At 44.5% G+C, this 18,449-nt stretch overlaps 1 protein-coding gene across 4 annotated transcripts in view; it reads right to left on the reverse strand.

The window, feature by feature from the left end:
• CSTPP1 (centriolar satellite-associated tubulin polyglutamylase complex regulator 1) overlaps window positions 1-18,449 on the reverse strand; it is a 230,218-nt gene that overhangs the window by 31,362 nt on the left and 180,407 nt on the right. The window lies entirely within an intron of this gene.

An 18,449-nucleotide genomic window follows, 5' to 3' on the forward strand; every position in this document is an offset into this window, starting at 1 on the left:
CAGTGAGCTGAGGTCACATCACTGCACTCCAACCTGGGCAACAGAGCAAGACTCCATCCCCCCCCAAAAAATAAATAAAAAATTTTAAAAAATTAACTCACTTAGCCTTCACAGCATACTACCTTATGAAGTAGACTCCATTATTCTCAGTACCATTTCACAGATGAGGATGAGAAAGCTTAGAGGGATGAAATAAGCTGGTGAGCAAGGAGAGGAGGGTCCAGGATAGGGGAGAGGAAGGGGACCTGTCTTCCCTGAGCAAGATCTCAGGCTCGAAGGGAGAGAAGGGAAGCTGATGGCAGGAGGGGCTTAACAATAATACAGTTAACATTTATTGAGCACTTCCTCTCGGGGAGGCACTGATCTAAGGGGTTTACATATGTTACCTCACTAATCTTCACTACTATTACCCTCATTTCACAGAAACAAAAACTCAGATTGTACACACTTAAGAGGTAGAACTGGAATTCAAACCCAGGCAGTCTGGCTCCAAAGCCCACTCAGCTAACATTGTCAGCACCTTGATCTTATCAGCTATAATGTGTGAGGCTTAAGAGCTTGTTTTCTCCTCCAAACTAACTGCAGGAACTAAATAGCTCCAGATGAACTGGATCAAGGAGACAATTCAAGTGAATTGACATTTTCCACGTAAGAAACTGAGTCTTAAAGGTTCTAATTACTGTTAACAGCGAAGACTGAGGCCCCAGCACAGCAGCCTCAGTTAGGCCAGAGGACATGGGCTGGGGGACACCTGTGCTGGTGGCCACACCGTGGTCTCTCATCCCCATCCCCATCCTCATCTCATGCCCGCCACTCTTCTACCTGGCAGGTGCAGGGAAGTTAAGTATTGTGTATCAATACACTTTCTCTAGAAATCTCCCCACAATTAGAAGAGTGTCAGCCAGTAGGTCCTGCAAGTTCAAAGGCAAAGACATAATAAGGTTTTGGTGTAAGATCAAAATCAGAACACTCTCCACAAATTTGTGTGTTTCCTTTCATGGGTGGTCAGACTGCCAAATTTTCTTCTTCTAAGCCTTGCACTAGTCTCACCAATTGTGTGGCTGGCTCCAGACCAGAGATGTTTTACGCCGTTGATCCTACCTTCTCCAGAGGCAGCACAGCATAGCATTATGGTTAATAGCATGGACTTGGGAGTTAGATTGTTCGGGTCCAAATCCTAGCTTTGCCACTGACTTCAAGTTACTTGACCTTTAAGCTCTCCATGCCTCAGTTTCCCCATTTATGAAATGACAGTATGAACACTGCAGAGTTGTTGTGAGTTAATGTAAAGTGCTTAGAACAGTGTCTGACCCATCATAAGGGCCATCTGTTAGTACTTGCTATTATTATTTTAGAAATAAAGAAACTAGGGCTCAGTGAGGTGTAATCATTTTCTCAAGGAAATAGCTAGGAAGAGGGCTGAGATTCAGACCTAGGCCTAGCACAGGCTCTGAAGGTCCTGCAAGTTCCACCCTAGCAGGTGGGATCCAGCTGGTTTGTGAAGGACTTCTGATGATAGGATTATTCACACTAGATGACTAACAGACTTTATGTCTAAGTTAAACATACAGATACCCTCCAGACAGGCCACTTTAAACAGCGCAGGGTAGTTGGGCAGGGCAGCTATATTAGTGCCAAACTCTGACTTTGCAATCAGATGACCTGGCTGCAAAACCTGGCTCTACTACTTGCCACCAGCATGACTTAGACAAGCTGTACAACTTCCCTGAACCTTGGTTTCCTTGTCTTAAAAGTGTAATAATTACAGTACCTACCTAATGGAATTGTAAAAGATCAAAAGAGGTAATATATATACTTTTCTGAAAATAGTTAGCAAAGTACTCAATAAGTGGTAGCATTATTTTATAATTATTAACTGATTAAAACTTGAAGTCCTGAAATTAAGGAATCTTTGAACTTAGCTAAAGCAATTAGCACAATGCCTGGTGCATTGCAGTATACATCTGTTGAAGGAATGAATACATAAAAACATGCCTCACATAGTGACCCAAATAAAAATTCATAGGGATAAAGTTCTGGTCACTGTGTGAACACAGAGATAGGAGGTCTCCAGGCACAGGAGGCATTTCTGCAAACTTACAGGTGTATGAGGAGAAGCCAGTAGTTGTGAAGTGTGAAAAAAGGAAAACCCCCTACATGCTAGGCACTATAATTCTCAGTAAACATGATAAACCATGGCCGGTGTACTACACTTCATGGGCTTATTGGCCTTCGCACCAAGTGCTCACTTCAATCAGCTTGAATATTTCTTTTCATAAGAATGTATCACCGATTTTCCTTTTTTTTCAGCAGAGTCTCACTCTGTTGCCCAGGCTGGAGTGCAGTGGCACAATCTCGGCTCATGGCAACCTCCGTCTCCTGGGTTCAAGCGATTCTCCTGCCTCAAACTCCCAAGTAGCTGGGACTACAGACACGCACCACCACGTCAGGCTAATCTTTATATTTTTAGTAGAGGAGAGGTTTCAGCATGTTGGCCAGGCTGGTCTCGAACTCCTGAACTTAGGTGGTCCACCCGCCTCAGCCTCCCAAAGTGCTGGGATTACAGGCATGAGTCACTGCACCAGGCCGTGTCACTGATTTTTCTGTGAAAACCAAAGGAAGCCTAGGGTTCACTTTGCAGGAATTCACTTTATTGCTGTTACAATTCTAGCATGAATACTACTGCTTTCAAGATAAGCAGCGCTCTGACTCAAAATATTCTTCTGTTGGTCATATCCACTCTAATCCTAGAGAATGTTAGATGAATTTACTTTAGCCAAGAAAATGAATCTAGTCAGAAATTATTGATTCCCAATATATTCAAGGGCTAACTCATTCTCACTTGTAGGAAAAGGATGTCTTTTTGACATCTGGACTGAATTCTTGCTGTGGCAAGTCCTGCTTCTGAAGCTCTGTGGGAGCAGCTTAGTCATTTCTACATCCTCCTTGCAGACCACCATGCGTACCCACATTTGCTCAGAACTGTGGTGGAAGGTAGTTGTAGATCGGATACCTCTCCTCTTCCTGGGAAATGGTACCTTTGCCAGGGTCACTAAAGAAGACCCATGGAGGAGTGCCAGATGGAAGGAACTGGGGCCATATATTCATTCCTTCAGAGAAAGCCTTCCCTAAAGCCTGAAGTCAAAGACTTTTAGCTCTAAATGCATGGGGGATGAAATGGGACTCAGTCTAAATTCATTTGTGTGAGTGCCTGCATGTTGGTTGAGTGAGCTAGTGCTGGACAAGAGCTGAAGATAATGAAATGCTATAAGCCATGGGAATCCCAGAGGACTGAACAGCCTCTAGTTGGTTGGCTGCATGATCTCAATAGGACTATCACAGAGGCCAGAGAATACCACAGCCCATGTGTGGACTCTCCAATTTTCAGCTGCAATTGTTTTTATGTTCTTTTATGCAGGGGTTGTGAAGGCTCACTCTAAACGACACTCATCCTCAGCCAGGTTGCTCTGCCAAGAGATGCTCGGAAGGACATGGATAGTTCGGGGCATGACCACACCACCCCTTCCAATCCCTAGGGCACCAAGGCTTTGTTACCAGGCCACAGCTGAGTAAATACTTCTCAGTGCTACTCTGTGAGGAGGGAGAAGGGAGTGAGGGACGGTGTGGGGGAAGGGAAGAAGGAGGCAAGACATCTGATGGCTTCACTCCTCATGTAGCAGTTGGTATCACAAGTCACAGAAAGATTGCTACCCTACTAGGGCCATGTTCCTGTCAAGCAAAGACCCAGAAGACGAGAAGGCTGTGATATTCAATTTTATCTCCTCTGGCAGCACTGTTGTTTTATATTACAAATGGAGGGAAATGATAATTATTTGACTGAATGGGAAATGACCTTACAAAAGGAATGAGAAGCAATGGCCTCGAATGATACCTGTGGGGTAAAGTATTTGGGCCATTATGAACACTATCCTTTGCCAGCTCATTACTCCCCAGAGCATCTTCAGTGTGTTCCAATGGCGGCAGAAAGCCCCTTTAGGTTTTTTTTTTTGAGACGGAGTCTTGCTCTGTCGCCAGGCTGGAGTGCAGTGGCACTATCGCGGCTCACTGCAAACTCCGCCTCCCGGGTTTAAGCAAGTCTCCTGCCTCAGGCTCTCAAGTACCTGAGACTACAGGCGCCTGCCACCATGCCCAGCTAATTTTTTGTACTTTTAGTGGAGACGGAGGTTCACCATGTTGGCCAGGATGGTCTCAATCTCTTGACCTCGTGATGCCCGCCTTGGCCTCCCAAAGTGCTGGGATCACAGGTGTGAGCCACCGCACCCGGCTGCCCGTTTAGTTTTATATTTTATTATGACTAAGCCAAACACCAAGCTAGAAATGTATTTAGTCTATTTCTATTTGGCTGTATCTTTGTTCTAGGCAAAGTGTTAAATCAGACACAGTAACAATTTTATGGCAATGTTTAAAATGAACAAAAACAACTCTCCAGGAACTGTTTATATACAGCAGGTAAAGATTTAAAGAAATTCGGGCATTTCTAACCAGGATCTCAACATTCTTCCCAGGGTCATGTAGGACATACCATGGCAATCTGCTCAGGTTTTAGGAGACCCATGGCCATCCTGAGCCACCACTGGTGGCTTAAACCACAGGCCTGATCTGATAAGAATCCCCTGTACTGTGTCGAACCCTTGGGGGTGTGTTCATCATGATGGGGCCATTAGCGATTGGAGGACCAAGGCAAGGCTTTGTTCTGGGGGAGGTCCTGTCTTAGAAAGTTTGAGGACGTGGCCGGGCGCGGTGGCTCAAGCCTGTAATCCCAGCACTTTGGGAGGCCGAGACGGGCGGATCACGAGGTCAGGAGATCGAGACCATCCTGGCTAACACGGTGAAACCCCGTCTCTACTAAAAAATACAAAAAACTAGCCGGGCGAGGTGGCGGGCGTCTGTAGTCCCAGCTACTCGGGAGGCTGAGACAGGAGAATGGCGTAAACCCGGGAGGCGGAGCTTGCAGTGAGCTGAGATCCGGCCACTGCGCCCCAGCCTGGGCTACAGAGCCAGACTCCGTCTCAAAAAAAACAAAAAAACAAAAGACAAAGTTTGAGGACGTGAAACACAGGCTGCACATGGCCAGGGTGGGCAGCCGTATGTCACTGTGGAAGGAAGCACCAGTGCCAGGAGTAAAAAAAAGCCTCTCTAATAGCAACGGGGCTAGCTACTCTGGCATGGACACAGTTTCCTACCCATTATTGAGGAAATGGAAGGCAGTTTTGGACGCCAAAATGTAGAGCAGGATCTTGGCACCATAAGCGCCCAAAGGCTCCGGCAGCCCATCAAAGAAGTGACTCCAGCCTAGAATTTGCACCACCACTCACGTGCTCATGCAGCTCTACCAGGTGTTACCACCTCCCATTTTTGTTTGGAAACAGGAGGACAGGGCGGGCCCTTTGAAACGGACACCTTAGGGCCAAGGTATAATTCTCCAAGAAGCAGGTCTTGTTACAAACTCCTGAAACCCATTCCTGTTCTTAATTGAACAGAAATGGTTAAACAGGCACAAGAGCTAAACTGGAGATTAAACCTTAATCCCTCCTAATGGTGAGTAAAGGCAAGAGAAAACATCTCGCCCTCCCCGTGGTGATATACCTCACGCAACCTTTGAAAAAGAGGCAGAATTTTACATTTTTTTCTGCGGGGGGTGGAGGGGGGCGGGTTTAAGGCCAGAATGAAGGTTTTTATGTTGTTTTAGGGGGGAAAAGCCTACTATAGAGACACATCATGATAGAGAAAAGAACTTGGTCTGACTTCGGCAAAGGATTATACCTATCTGGGCACAACTTTTCTAGGCCTCAGTTTTCTCACCTGTAAAATAAGGATGTTGTGAGCCACTGCACCCGGACTGAAAAAAATGTTTTAATATATATACATTTTAAAAAATAGAAATCTAGGTCTGGTGCAGTGGCTCATGCTTGTAATCCCAGCACTTTGGGAGGCCAAGACGGGAGAATTGCTTGAGCCCAGGAGTTCAAGACCAGCCTGGGCAACATAGTGAGACCTCATTTCCATAAAAAATAAAAATGAAAAAATTAGCTGTGCATGGTGGCACACGCCTGTAGTCCCAGCTACTCGAGAGACTGAGGTGGGAGGATGGCTTGAACCCAGGAGGTTAAGGCTGCAGTGAGCAGCCTGCACCACTGCACCCCAGCCTGGGTGACTGAGTGAGACCCTGTCTCAAAGAAATAACAAATGAAAATCTTGTAAGGAATCTTAATATTTAATATCTATAAAAACAAAGCCTTTTTTAGCCAACTTTCTCTTCAACAGCTCTCACCCAGACGAGAAGTTGAGGAAAGAAGGCCTGAGGTGCTACCTTAAAACTCTAGAGCTCTACAAAGGGCAGTTAGGCAGTTAGGCCCTAACACCTAAGTAGGTCTTGCATAGTGCAATGGTTAAGAGTACAGGCTCAGGATGGGCACAGTGGCTCACGCCTGTAATCCCAGCACTTTGGGAGCCAGAGGCGGGCAGATCACTTGGTCAGGAGTTTGAGACCAGCCTGGTCAACATGGTGAAACCTCATCTATACTAAAAATACAAAAATTAGCTGGGCCTGGTGGTGCGTGCCTGTAATCCCAGCTACTTAGGAGGCTGAAGCATGAGAACTACTTGAACCTGGAAGGTGGAGGTTGCAGTACACCAAGATCACACCACTGCACTCCAGTCTGGGCAACATGACACAGCAAGACTCCATCTCAAAAAAAAAAAAAATCAAGGCTCCTGAATCAGCCAATCTGGGTCCAAATCTTGGTTCTTCTGCTAACTAGCCATGTGACATTGGGCAAGCCAATTAGAAATGAGAGTGAATATAGTAATAATGGTATGAATAATGATAATGCTAATCAGGAATTCTTGAGAAGATTAAAAAATCATTTTTTTTTAAAAGGAAGAGATGGTAAATTAAGCTGCTGGTACATGGCACAGATAAGCATCCAATCAACAGTACCTGCTCTTATTACTTTCCTTCATTTAAGGCACACAGACACAGGTGGGATGGCACCTGTGTAACAAAAGGCACAATTTATCAGAGTTCTCCTTCAGCTCCAGCCAGTGGGTGGCTGAAACGATCTTATTTCTTATCTCTTGATTATTTTATCATGCCTTTGTTCTTTATTGATGAACGGATAACAGAGTTCCTGCCTGAAGGCAGGTGCGCCACTTTCCTGGACTGTCAGTGCACTGTCAATCCTCTGTCGCCTCACTTTTAATAGTGCTGATGGCTCATCATATTTGCAGACATGGTAGAATTATGCAAACCATTTTTATATGCATTATCACTTTTGATCCCCATAAGAATTCTGTGGGGCAGGGAAAAGAAAATGGTATTAAATCCCCCTTTTATTTTTTTGAGATGCAGTCTCGCTCTGTCGCCCAGGCTGGAGTACAGTGGCCGGATCTCAGCTCACTGCAAGCTCCGCCTCCCAGGTTTATGCCATTCTCCTGCCTCAGCCTCCCGAGTAGCTGGGACTACAGGCGCCCACCACCTCGCCTGGCTAATTTTTTGTATTTTTTTTTAGTAGAGACGGGGTTTCACCGTGTTAGCCAGGATGGTCTCGATCTCCTGACCTTGTGATCCACCCGTCTCGGCCTCCCAAAGTGCTGGGATTACAGGCTTGAGCCACCGCGCCAGGCCTAATTCCCATTTTTATAGACATGGAAAATGAGGCTCAGCAAAGGACAAAATTGCCGCATAAGTGGTAGTTCCTGGATCAGATCAAGCCTTCTCATTCAAAGGCTGGCCTTTCTCATTCAAAGGCTACACAGGCTGGCTCCCTATGATGTCCTTTTCTTTTTGCTGTAAGTCTCTGGGAACTCAGCCTGCTTTTCCTTCGTCTATGGATAAAAAACACCTGGCACAGTGAATTCCCACAGTGAGAACCCAGTAAATGTTAGCTGCAACTGCTATTATTATTTTGTGTATTCTTTAATTTTATTCTTTTTTTTTTCTCTTTTTGAGATAGGGTCTTGCTCTGTTGCCCAGGCTGGAGTGCAGTGGCGTCACGTGGGCTTGCTGCAACCTCCACTTCCTGGGCTCAAGCAATCCTCCCACCTCAGCTCCCCAAATAGTTGTGACCACAGTCACATGCCACCATGCCTGGCTAATTTTTGTATATTTTGTAGAGACAAAGTTTTGCCATGTTGCTCAGGCTGGTCTCAAACTCCTGAGCTCAAGCAATCCACCTGCCTCAGCCTCCCAAAGTGCTGGGATTACAGGCGTTAAGCCACCATGCTGGCCATTATTTTAATTTTTTTAGAGATAGGGTCTCACTCTGTCACCCAGGCTGGAGTGCAGTGGCATGATCATAGCTCACTGCAGCCTGGAACTCCTTGGGTTCAAACGCTCTTCCTACCTTAGCTTAGGTGGGATGTAGTTAGACTACAGGTGTGCACCATCATGCCTGGCTAATTTTTTCATTTTTATTTTTTCTAGAGACAGAGTCTCGATATGTTGCCCAGGCTGCTCTGGAACTCCTGCCCTCAAATGATCCTTCTGCCTTGGCCTCCCAAAGCACTGGGATTATAGGTGTGAGCTATCGCACCTGGCCAGTGATTATTATTGTGAACATTTAAATCTCCCACTAGCTATTCCATCTCTTTCTATCACCTTTTGTCATAGGGTGGCTCCAGGGTCAGATGTAGTCTATCTGGCTCGTAACTTCCTTGCTTCCCCCCAAACTGACAGACCCTTTCTATTTTAAGTGACTTGCTACTGATGCCTATAAGAAAATAGAGAAGAGACAACAAAATTAATAAATAGTTAAAGCCAATATAAGCCTGTATCTTCAATTTTAACAGGACTAGACACAGAGGAGGAAAAGTATATTTAATTTACATATATAAAAAATACTTCCCACTTTTTTTTTTTTTTTTTTTTTTTTTGAGACAGAATCTTGCTCTGTCACCCAGGATGGCTGCAGCAGTTTAATCTCAGCTCACTACAACCTCTGCCTCGTGGGTTCAAGCAATTCTCGTGCCTCAGCCTCCCATGTAGCTGGGATTACAGGAATGTGCCACCATGCCTGGCTAATTTTTATATTTTTAGTAGAGATGGGTTTTCACCATGTTGGCCAGGCTGGTCTTGAACTCCTGACCTCAAGTGATTTGCCAGCCTTGGCCTCCCAAAGTGCTGGGGTTACAGGCATGAGCCACTGCTCCTGGCCCTACTACCTTTTTCTTTGCAATTTAAAATCAGGCTTATCGTTAGGATGAAATTTTATGTTATTAGCAAAACTGTCTGATGAGAACTTGAGAGAAAGCCACAGAAAACAAGAAATAATAAAAGTTATTATACTTCCTCTGAGCTTTCCACTGTCCAAAGCAGCCACAGAATAAATAAGAAGTGGAACAGATTATGCATTTGATTTTCTTAAAATGCGTTTTCCTTCTTTTCTAAATAAATATAAACAGAAGCAGTGGCTAACGGGGTTACTTACTCACTGAGGGTGAGTGGAACCAAGACAGACTAAAAATAAAAAAGCAACAATCTAAGTTCTCTGGGTGTGCGAGCAGGGGAGGGCAGTGGCCAGCATGTAGGCGTGCTTATGAAGACCACAGCCTGTTTTCTCGTCAGAATCCGCTAGCTCCCACCAATGATGATGGATTTACGGCTACCTATCAACTGAAAAAACAGACGTAAGGAACAGAAACAGCAAGAACCAGAAAGAAGACTGGATATAGATAAACACACACATCTCTTCAGATGAATCCACCTTTGTCTTTCCTGCTGTTTTGTCTTTTGTGGGCATATGTAATGTACCCTATCTATAATTATATGGATACGTATCGGGAAGAGAATGAGGCAGCTAGAGAAAGAAGAGTGTCTGACTCTTTTGGGACTTGATGGGAAAGGAAATTGATGTTAGCAGTTACTGTTTCTTAAAGCCATCAGCTTTGTTTTTCAAAGTATGGTTTCCTGGTAAAGGATACTTTGCCTGTAATGTGAGTGAATCACTCATCTTATTTTAATAAAAATATGAACCAAATGATAGTGCTCTCCATCCTGGGAAACGACACAATAGTTAGGCTTTCTGAACCCTGATCCTTATCTTTCACTGGGACTGGCAGGCATACAAAAAATAAAGAAAAAAATGAAAAATATCCAGTGGCATCAGGGTGAATCCACCCAACTTCTTTTTTGTTTTTTTTTGTTTTTTTTTTTTTTTTTGAGAAGGAGTCTCACTCAGTCGCCCAGGCTGGAGTACAGTGGCGCAATCTCGGCTCACTGCAAGCTCCACCTCCTGGGTTCACACCATTCTCCTCCCTCAGCCTCCCGAGTAGCTGGGACTACAGGCGCCTGCCACCTCGCCTGGATAATTTTTTGTATTTTTTTTTTAGTGGAGATGGGGTTTCACCGTCTCCATCTCCTAACCTTGTGATCTGCCCACCTCAGCCTCCCAAAGTGCTGGGATTACAGGTGTGAACCACCGTACCCAGCCCCAACTTCTTTTATGCACAAGAATTCTGAAAGACAAAGTCTGGTTTTACTCACTGGGGTTTGGTCTCCCCATCAATGGGTGGCCTTCCATTGGGTACTAACTCTGTGCCTCAATTTATTCCTGTCATGCCTCACATGTAAATAAATGATCAAGGCTGATTAGATTAAGTAAAATATATTTTAAAGTATATAAGATTGTATGTCCTTTTGAATTTTGTCATTTTCATGTATAACCTATTTTTAAAATTAAGAAAATAAACAAAAGTATGAGCAATGAGAAGACATCAAAGGATTTTTATAAAGTAAGACCATTAAAGCCAGGTGCGGTGGCTTATGCCCCAGCACTTTGGGAGGCTGAGGCAGGCAGATCATGAGGTCAGGAGTTCGAGACCAGCTTGACCAACATGGTGAAACCCCATCTCTACTAAAAATACAAAAATTAGCTGGGCGTGGTGGCACGTGCCTGTAATCCCAGCTACTCAGGAGGCTGAGGCAGAAGAATTGCTTGAACCTAGGAGGCGGAGGTTGCAGTGAGCCGAGATTACACCACTACACACCAGCCTGGGTGACAGAATGAGGCTCCGTCTCAAGAAAAAAAAGACCATTAAGAACTATTTGAAAATGTACAAACCTTTTAATCTCAATAATTGTGACGGTTGCTTCTGGGTCTAACATTCTAGGATTCTTTCATTGTCATTCCCTGTGGTTGAGGAAGTAGCCCAAAGATTAGGTAGTGCATAATTTGTTTTTGTTTGTTGGTTTTTTGAGATGGAGTCTCACTCTTGTCACTCAGGCTGAAGTGCAATGGCATGATCTCGGCTCACTGCAACGTCCACCTCCTGGGTTCAAGCCACCGTGCCAGCTTATTTTTGTATTTTTAGTAGAGGTGGGATTTCACCACGTTGGCCAGGCTAGTCTCGAACTCCTGACCTCAGGTGATCCACCTGCCTCAGCCTCTCAAAGTGTTGGGATTATGGGCATGAGTCTCCGCGCCCAGCCATAATCTGACCATCTAGCACATAACTTCCTAGCAGAGTGGGAATGCTGTGAACTCTCCCTCTGCCACCTATCTTGTTTTCCTGCTTTATTTTTTCTCCAGAGCAGTAACTGTCTCCCCAACAGAAGCTCCAAGAGAGCAAGAATTTTGACTTTTATTCATTGTGGGTTCCTGAAAGATAACCATTAGAGGAGCAAGACTGCTGTGAAGAATACATGAGATAATGCTTGTGAAGCTCTTAGCACTCACTGTCTGGGACAGAGAATGTGGCTGGCAGGCAGGTTTTGTTTGACTTGAAGTGAACTTTTTAAATTTCGAGGCAAAACATTAAGATATTTCTTACAACACAATCTAGATTTCAGATAGCTCTCTTTTTTAGAAAAAATCAGAAGATCTGGCAATGATGGGCCAGCATTCCAGCACGACCACAATCAGCTGGAGCTGGGTAAGAGGATGCCTTTGCCAGTTTACCACCAAAAACACCTATGCTTCTTACATTACCTGCCTGGCCAGTGTTGGCGTCTGAATTTTCAACCCAGATGAGGAATTTCTCTTTGGAAGCTTTACAATAAAGATTTAATTCATCTGATGAAATGAGTTTTTTTTTTTTTTTTTTTTTTTTTGAGACGGAGTCTCGCTCTGTCACCCAGGCTGGAGTGCAGTGGCCAGATCTCAGCTCACTGCAAACTCCGCCTCCCGGGTTTATGCCATTCTCCTGCCTCAGCCTCCTGAGTAGCTGGGACTGCAGGCGCCCGCCACCTCGCCCGGCTAGTTTTTTGTATTTTTTAGTAGAGACGGGGTTTCATGGGGTTAGCCAGGATGGTCTCGATCTCCTGACCTCGTGATCCGCCCGTCTTGGCCTCCCAAAGTGCTGGGATTACAGGCTTGAGCCACCGCGCCCGGCCTTGATGAAATGAGTTTAAGATGAAAATAAAGTACATGACCTCATGATATTAATAGGAAAGAGCAAAATAAAAATTGTTATTTAGAGTATGGTTCCATTTTTACTTTAAAATTAAAAAAAAGAGAAAAATTTGCATAGGGAAAATAATGGAATACATCAACAGTTAACCATAGTAGTTGCCTCTGTGTTTGGGGACTGTGGGTGATGTGTGCTTTCTTGCAATCAGAAGAATAAGATTTATTTTTTGGCTGGGTGTGGTGGCTCATGCCTTTAATCCCAGCACTTTGGGAGGCCGAAGCTGGTGGATCACTTGAGGTCAGGAGTTCAAGACCAGCCTGGCTGACATGGCAAAACCATATTTCCACTAAAAATACAAAAATTAGACAGGCATGATGGTGCACACTTGTAATCCCAGCTATTCGGGAGGCTGAGGAAGAACTGCTTGAACCTGGTAGGCGGAGGTTGCAGTGAGCCGAGATCTCACCACTGCACTCCAGCCTGGGTGGCAGAGCAAGACTCTATCTAAAAAACAAAAAAAGATTTATTTAAGATTTATTTTTTAAAAAGCCATTTTGATTTATGGTATGTCAATTGCATCTCAACAAAGCTGTGGAAGGAAGGCAGGCCGGCAGGCGGGAAACCATCCACAGAGATGGTCAAGTGTGTACCTTCCTTCAGAAACCTGTTTCCATGTCCCTCGTTCTCAGTGGCTCTTTCTTCCCCCCCAAGTCACCTGAATGCCATTTAGTTCCTTTACTACACCTTATTTTGTCCATGATGAAAAGATCATCATCTTTTATAATTCTTTCTATGTTTTTGGATTTTATTATAATGACCCTCGGTCCTCCCTTATAGAGATGTTCAGGCTCATTGATGGCATAATAAGGTTATAAACCCCTTGAAATGAGGGCAGGAGTGACAGGAAAAACATCTATCAAAATAAGGGCATAGAACTGAATAGTTACAATATCCTCCATAGATTTCATTTTTCATATATATATATATATATATATTTTTTTTTTTTAGACATGGTCTTGCTCTGTTGTCAGGCTGGAGTGCAGTGGTGTGATCATAGCTTACTGTACCCTTGAATTCCTGGGCTGAAGTGATCCTTCTGCCTCAGCCTCCAGAGTAGCTGAGACTATAAGCACACATCACTATGCTCAGCAATTTTTTTTTTTTGGTAGGGATGTCACTGTGTTTACTATGTTGCGCAGGCTGTTTTCAAACCCTGGGCTCATGCGATCCTCCTAAAGTGTTGGGATTATAGGCATAAACCATCGTGCTGGGCCATTTATCTAATCTTTAACCATATTTATTGATAGTTTTCCTTCCTTTCCACAGCCTAAGATGATTGTTTCCTCCTGGGAACAGCATGGCAGAGCAGAAGGGCAGGCTTGGGAGACTTGGAACCCTGCCTTGACTCTGCCAGACTACCTCACTTAAACAAGCTACTTACTCTTAGGACTCAATTTATCTGTAAAAAAGAGATAATAATCAATTGCTATTTACTTGACGGTAAAAGGCCAGACCTATGAGACCATGATTCCCGAGGTTCTTTTAAGTTGTGAAGTCACAGGTTGGATCAACTTCCAAAGCTGAGAATAATGGGATTTTTTTTCAGGTATCTGTACCCTACACAGTAATATCTAGTCAATTTAAAACTTAACTAGCAGGCAATGTCAAATATCTAAATGTCAGTAAGTCTCCAAGTAGGCAAGAGGATTTCATTAAGTCCACATACAAAAGCTTGTATGGCTAACTTACAGGCTTCCAAGACATACTGATTATACTTACAGTTTTAACAGGGTTGGCCACTAATTTCTAAGCCCAATACAGATTAGACAGGGTAAACAGGGAGAGGAAAAAGAACTGTAATTAGGCATCAACTACATGACCTAACAGAGAGGCAGAAAAAGATATTTAAAATATAATCTGGATGCATTTAGGGCATATTTCAGTGGGCCCTGAAGGCAATAATGTTTTCCAGCAGAGTAAAATAATTTATGATGACAAAGATGATGCTTAGATGCCTAGAGGAGTTAAATTATATAAGATGGCAGGGAAGGCCACTGTATACATATCATATACATTTTAAAGATTTCCATGTAAGTTATATTAAAAACAACAAAAAATGTGGTACCCAAATTTAAACTATAAAATAGTAGGCTGTAAAACTGTAAAACTCTTCTGCATCTTTGGATGTTTACTGTCTCTAAACCATTTATTGATCACTGCTTCTGTAGTGCCTCATGGTGCTACCTGTTTTTAAGCTGCTGTACTGAGTGCTGTGCATCCTTATTCTCATTGAGTGTCTCGCAGCAGTCCTATAGGGTTAAGTACTGTCCTCACTTTACTTGCAGACACAGGACGGTGAAGTAATTTGCCCAGTTACATAACTAGCAAGAGGCAAGCACATTCGAGCTTTGAATCATGGATCTGCCAGATTCCAAAGCACATGCTTTTACAGATTCCACTATTTATTGGTGGTTGAATTATTGATTTATTTGTCTATTTGACCCATCACCATCCCATTATTGTTCTCAGCATTGGAAGTTAGTCCACTCTGTGACTTCACAACTTAAAAGAGCCTTGGGGGCCGGGCGCGGTGGCTCAAGCCTGTAATCCCAGCACTTTGGGAGGCCGAGACGGGTGGATCACGAGGTCAGGAGATCGAGACCATCCTGGCTAACACAGTGAAACCCCGTCTCTACTAAAAATACAAAAACTTAGCCGGGCGAGGTGGCGGGCGCCTGTAGTCCCAGCTACTCGGGAGGCTGAGGCAGGAGAATGGCGTAAACCCGGGAGGCGGAGCTTGCAGTGAGCTGAGATCTGGCCACTGCACTCCAGCCTGGGTGACAGAGCGAGACTCCGTCTCAAAAAAAAAAAAAAAAAAAAAAAAAAAAAGAGCCTTGGGAATCACAGGATCATAGATCAGGCCTTTTGCTCTGAAGTAAATAATTGACTATCTCCATTTTACAGATAGAGAAACTAAGGCTTAAAGAGTAAGTGGCTTGCTCAAGTGAGGTAGTCTGACAGAGTCAAGGCAGGGTTCGAAGATCCCATTAGACCAACTCTTGAGGGTAGGGACTCCATCTCACTTGCTTGTACATACCATAGGAACTGGCACACAGTATGCAGTTAAAAAATGTTCAATGATCCCAGCACTTTGGGAGGCCAAGACGGGTGGATCACGAGGTCAGGAGATTGAGACCATCCTGGCTAACACAGTGAAACCCCATCTCTACTAAAAAAAAAATTCAAAAAACTAGCCGGGAGAGGTGGTGGGTGCCTGTAGTCCCAGCTACTCGGGAGGCTGAGGCAGGAGGATGGCGTAAACCCGGGAGGCGGAGCTTGCAGTGAGTGGAGATTGCGTCACTGCACCCCAGCCTGGGCAACAGAGCGAGACTCCATCTCAAAAAAAAAAAAAAAAAAAAAATGTTCAATGATTTTTATCCCTATGCCTCCCTATACAGATGTGAAACCCTAAAAGCAATGTAGTATATCTCAATGCATCTCAACATATGATCATGAATCACCTGCCCCAAACCCACAGAAGCGAAATCAGAATCCCTGGGGTCAAGAGAGTGAGAATCTACATTTAATTAAATAGATCAGGTGACTCTTAGGATTGTCCTCATGGTTGAAAGCACATTTTTTGAAGTTAGTCAATCCTGGGTTCCTGAGTTCATATCTCAGCTCTACTAGTTACTAGACAAATGACCTGGGGCAAGTGAGTCACTTAAATTTTTTGAGCTTCAATTCCATCATCATTAAAATGGGGATAAGGCTGGGCATGGTGGCTCATGTCTGTAATCTCAGCACTTTGGGAGACCAAGGTGGGCAGATCACCTAAGGTTGGGAGTTTGAGACCAACCTGACCAACATGGAGAAACCCCCGTCTCTATTAAAAATACAAAACTAGCCAGGTGTGGTGGTGCATGCCTGTACTCCCAGCTACTTGGGAGGCTGAGGCAGGAGAATCGCTTGAACTTGGGAGGTGGAGGCTGTAGTGAGCCGAGGTCGCACCATTACACTCTAGCCTGGGCAACAAGAACGAAACTCCATCTCAAAAAAATAAAATAAATAAAATACAAAATAAGTGGGGGGTGTTACAAGACGGCCGAACAGGAACAACTCTGGTCTGCAGCTCCCAGCGTGATCTACGCAGAAGACGGGTGATTTCTGCATTTCCAACTGAGGTACCTGGTTCATCTCATTGGAACTGGTTGCAAAGTGGGTGCAGCCCACGGAGGGTGAGCTGAAGCAGGATGGGGCATTGCCTCACCTGGGAAGCACAAGGGGTTGGGGGAATTCCCTTTCCTAGCCAAGGGAAGCCAATGACAGACTACCTGTAAAAACGGGACACTCTCCGCCCAAATACAGCACTTTTCCCAAGGTCTTAGCAACCAGCAGACAAGGTGATTCTCTCCTGTGCCAAGCTTGGCGGGTCCCACGCCCACAGAGCCTTGCTCACTGCTAGCGCAGCAGTCTCAGGTGGCAGCCTGGCTGGGGGAGGGGCATCCACCATTGGTGAGGCTTGAGTAGGTAAACAAAGTGGCTGGGAAGCTCAAACTGGATGGAGCCCACTGCAGCTACTAGTAGGTCTAGACCTACTGCCTCTAGACTCCATCTCTGTGGGCAGAGCATAGCTGAACAAAAGGCAGCTTCTGCAGACTTAAATATCCCTGTCTGACAGCTCTGAAGAGAGTAGTGGTTCTCCCAGCATGGCGTTTGAGCTCTGAGAACGGACAGACTCCCTCCTCAAGTGGGTCCCTGATCCCCGTGAAGCCTAACTGGGAAACACCTCCCAGTAGGGGCCAACAGCAACTTCATATAGGTGGCTGTTCTCTGGGACGAAGCTTCCAGAGGAAGGATCAGGCAGTAATATTTGCTTCTCTGCAGCCTCTGCTGGTGATACCCAGGCAAACAGGGTCTAGAGTGAACCTCCAGCAAACTCCAACAGACCTGCAGCTGAGGAACCTGACTGTTAGAGAAGGAAAACTAACAAACAGAAAGGAATAACATCAACATCAACAAAAAGGATATCCACACCAAAACCCCATCTGTAGGTCACCAACATCAAAGACCAAAGGTAGATAAAACCACAAAGATGGGGAGAAACCAGAGCAGAAAAGCTGAAAATTCTAAAAATCAGAGCACCTCTTCTCCTCCAAAGTATTGCAGCTCCTCACCAGCAATGGAACAAAGCTGGATGGAGAATGATGAGTTGACAGAAGTTGGCTTCAGAAGGCTGGTAATAACAAACTTCTCCGAGCTAAAGGAGAATGTTTGAACCCATCGGAAGAAAGCTAAAAACCTTGAAAAAAGATTAGACGAAAGGTTAACTGGAATGAACAGTGTAGAGAAGACCTTAAATGACCTGATGGAGCTGAAAACCATGGCACAAGAACTTCGTGACGCATGCACAAGCTTCGATAGCTGATTCAATCAAGTGGAAGAAAGGGTATTGGTGATTGAAGATCAAATTAATGAAATACAGCAAGAAGACAAGGTTAGAGAAAAAAGACTAAAAAGAAACGAACAAAGCCTCCGAGAAATATGGGACTATGTGAAAAGACCAAATCTGCATTTGATTGGTGTACCTGAAAGTGATGGGGAGAATGGAACCAAGTTGGAAAAGCCTCTTCAGGATATTATCCAGGAGAACTTCCCCAACCTAGCAAGGCAGGCCAACATTCAAATTCAGGAAATACAGAGAACACCACAAAGATACTCCTTGGAATAGCAACCCCAAGACACATAATTGTCAGATTCACCAAGGTTGAAATGAAGGAAAAAGTGTTAAGGGCAGCCAGAGAGAAAGGTTGAGTTACCCACAAAGGGAAGCCCATCAAACTAACAGCGGATCTCTTGGCAGAAATCCTACAAGCCAGAAGAGAGTGGGAGCCAATATTCAACATTCTTAAAGAAAAGAATTTTCAACCAGAATTTCATATCCAGCCAAACTTAGCTTCATAAGTGAAGGAGAAATAAAATCCTTTACAGAGAAGCAAATGCTGAGAGATTTTGTCACCACCAGGTCTGCCCTACAAGAGCTCCTAAAGGAAGCACTAAACATGGAAAGAAACAACTGG

This window comes from Macaca thibetana, chromosome 14 (genome assembly GCF_024542745.1).
Source record: "Macaca thibetana thibetana isolate TM-01 chromosome 14, ASM2454274v1, whole genome shotgun sequence".
In the NCBI taxonomy this organism is placed as follows: Eukaryota; Metazoa; Chordata; class Mammalia; order Primates; family Cercopithecidae; genus Macaca; species Macaca thibetana.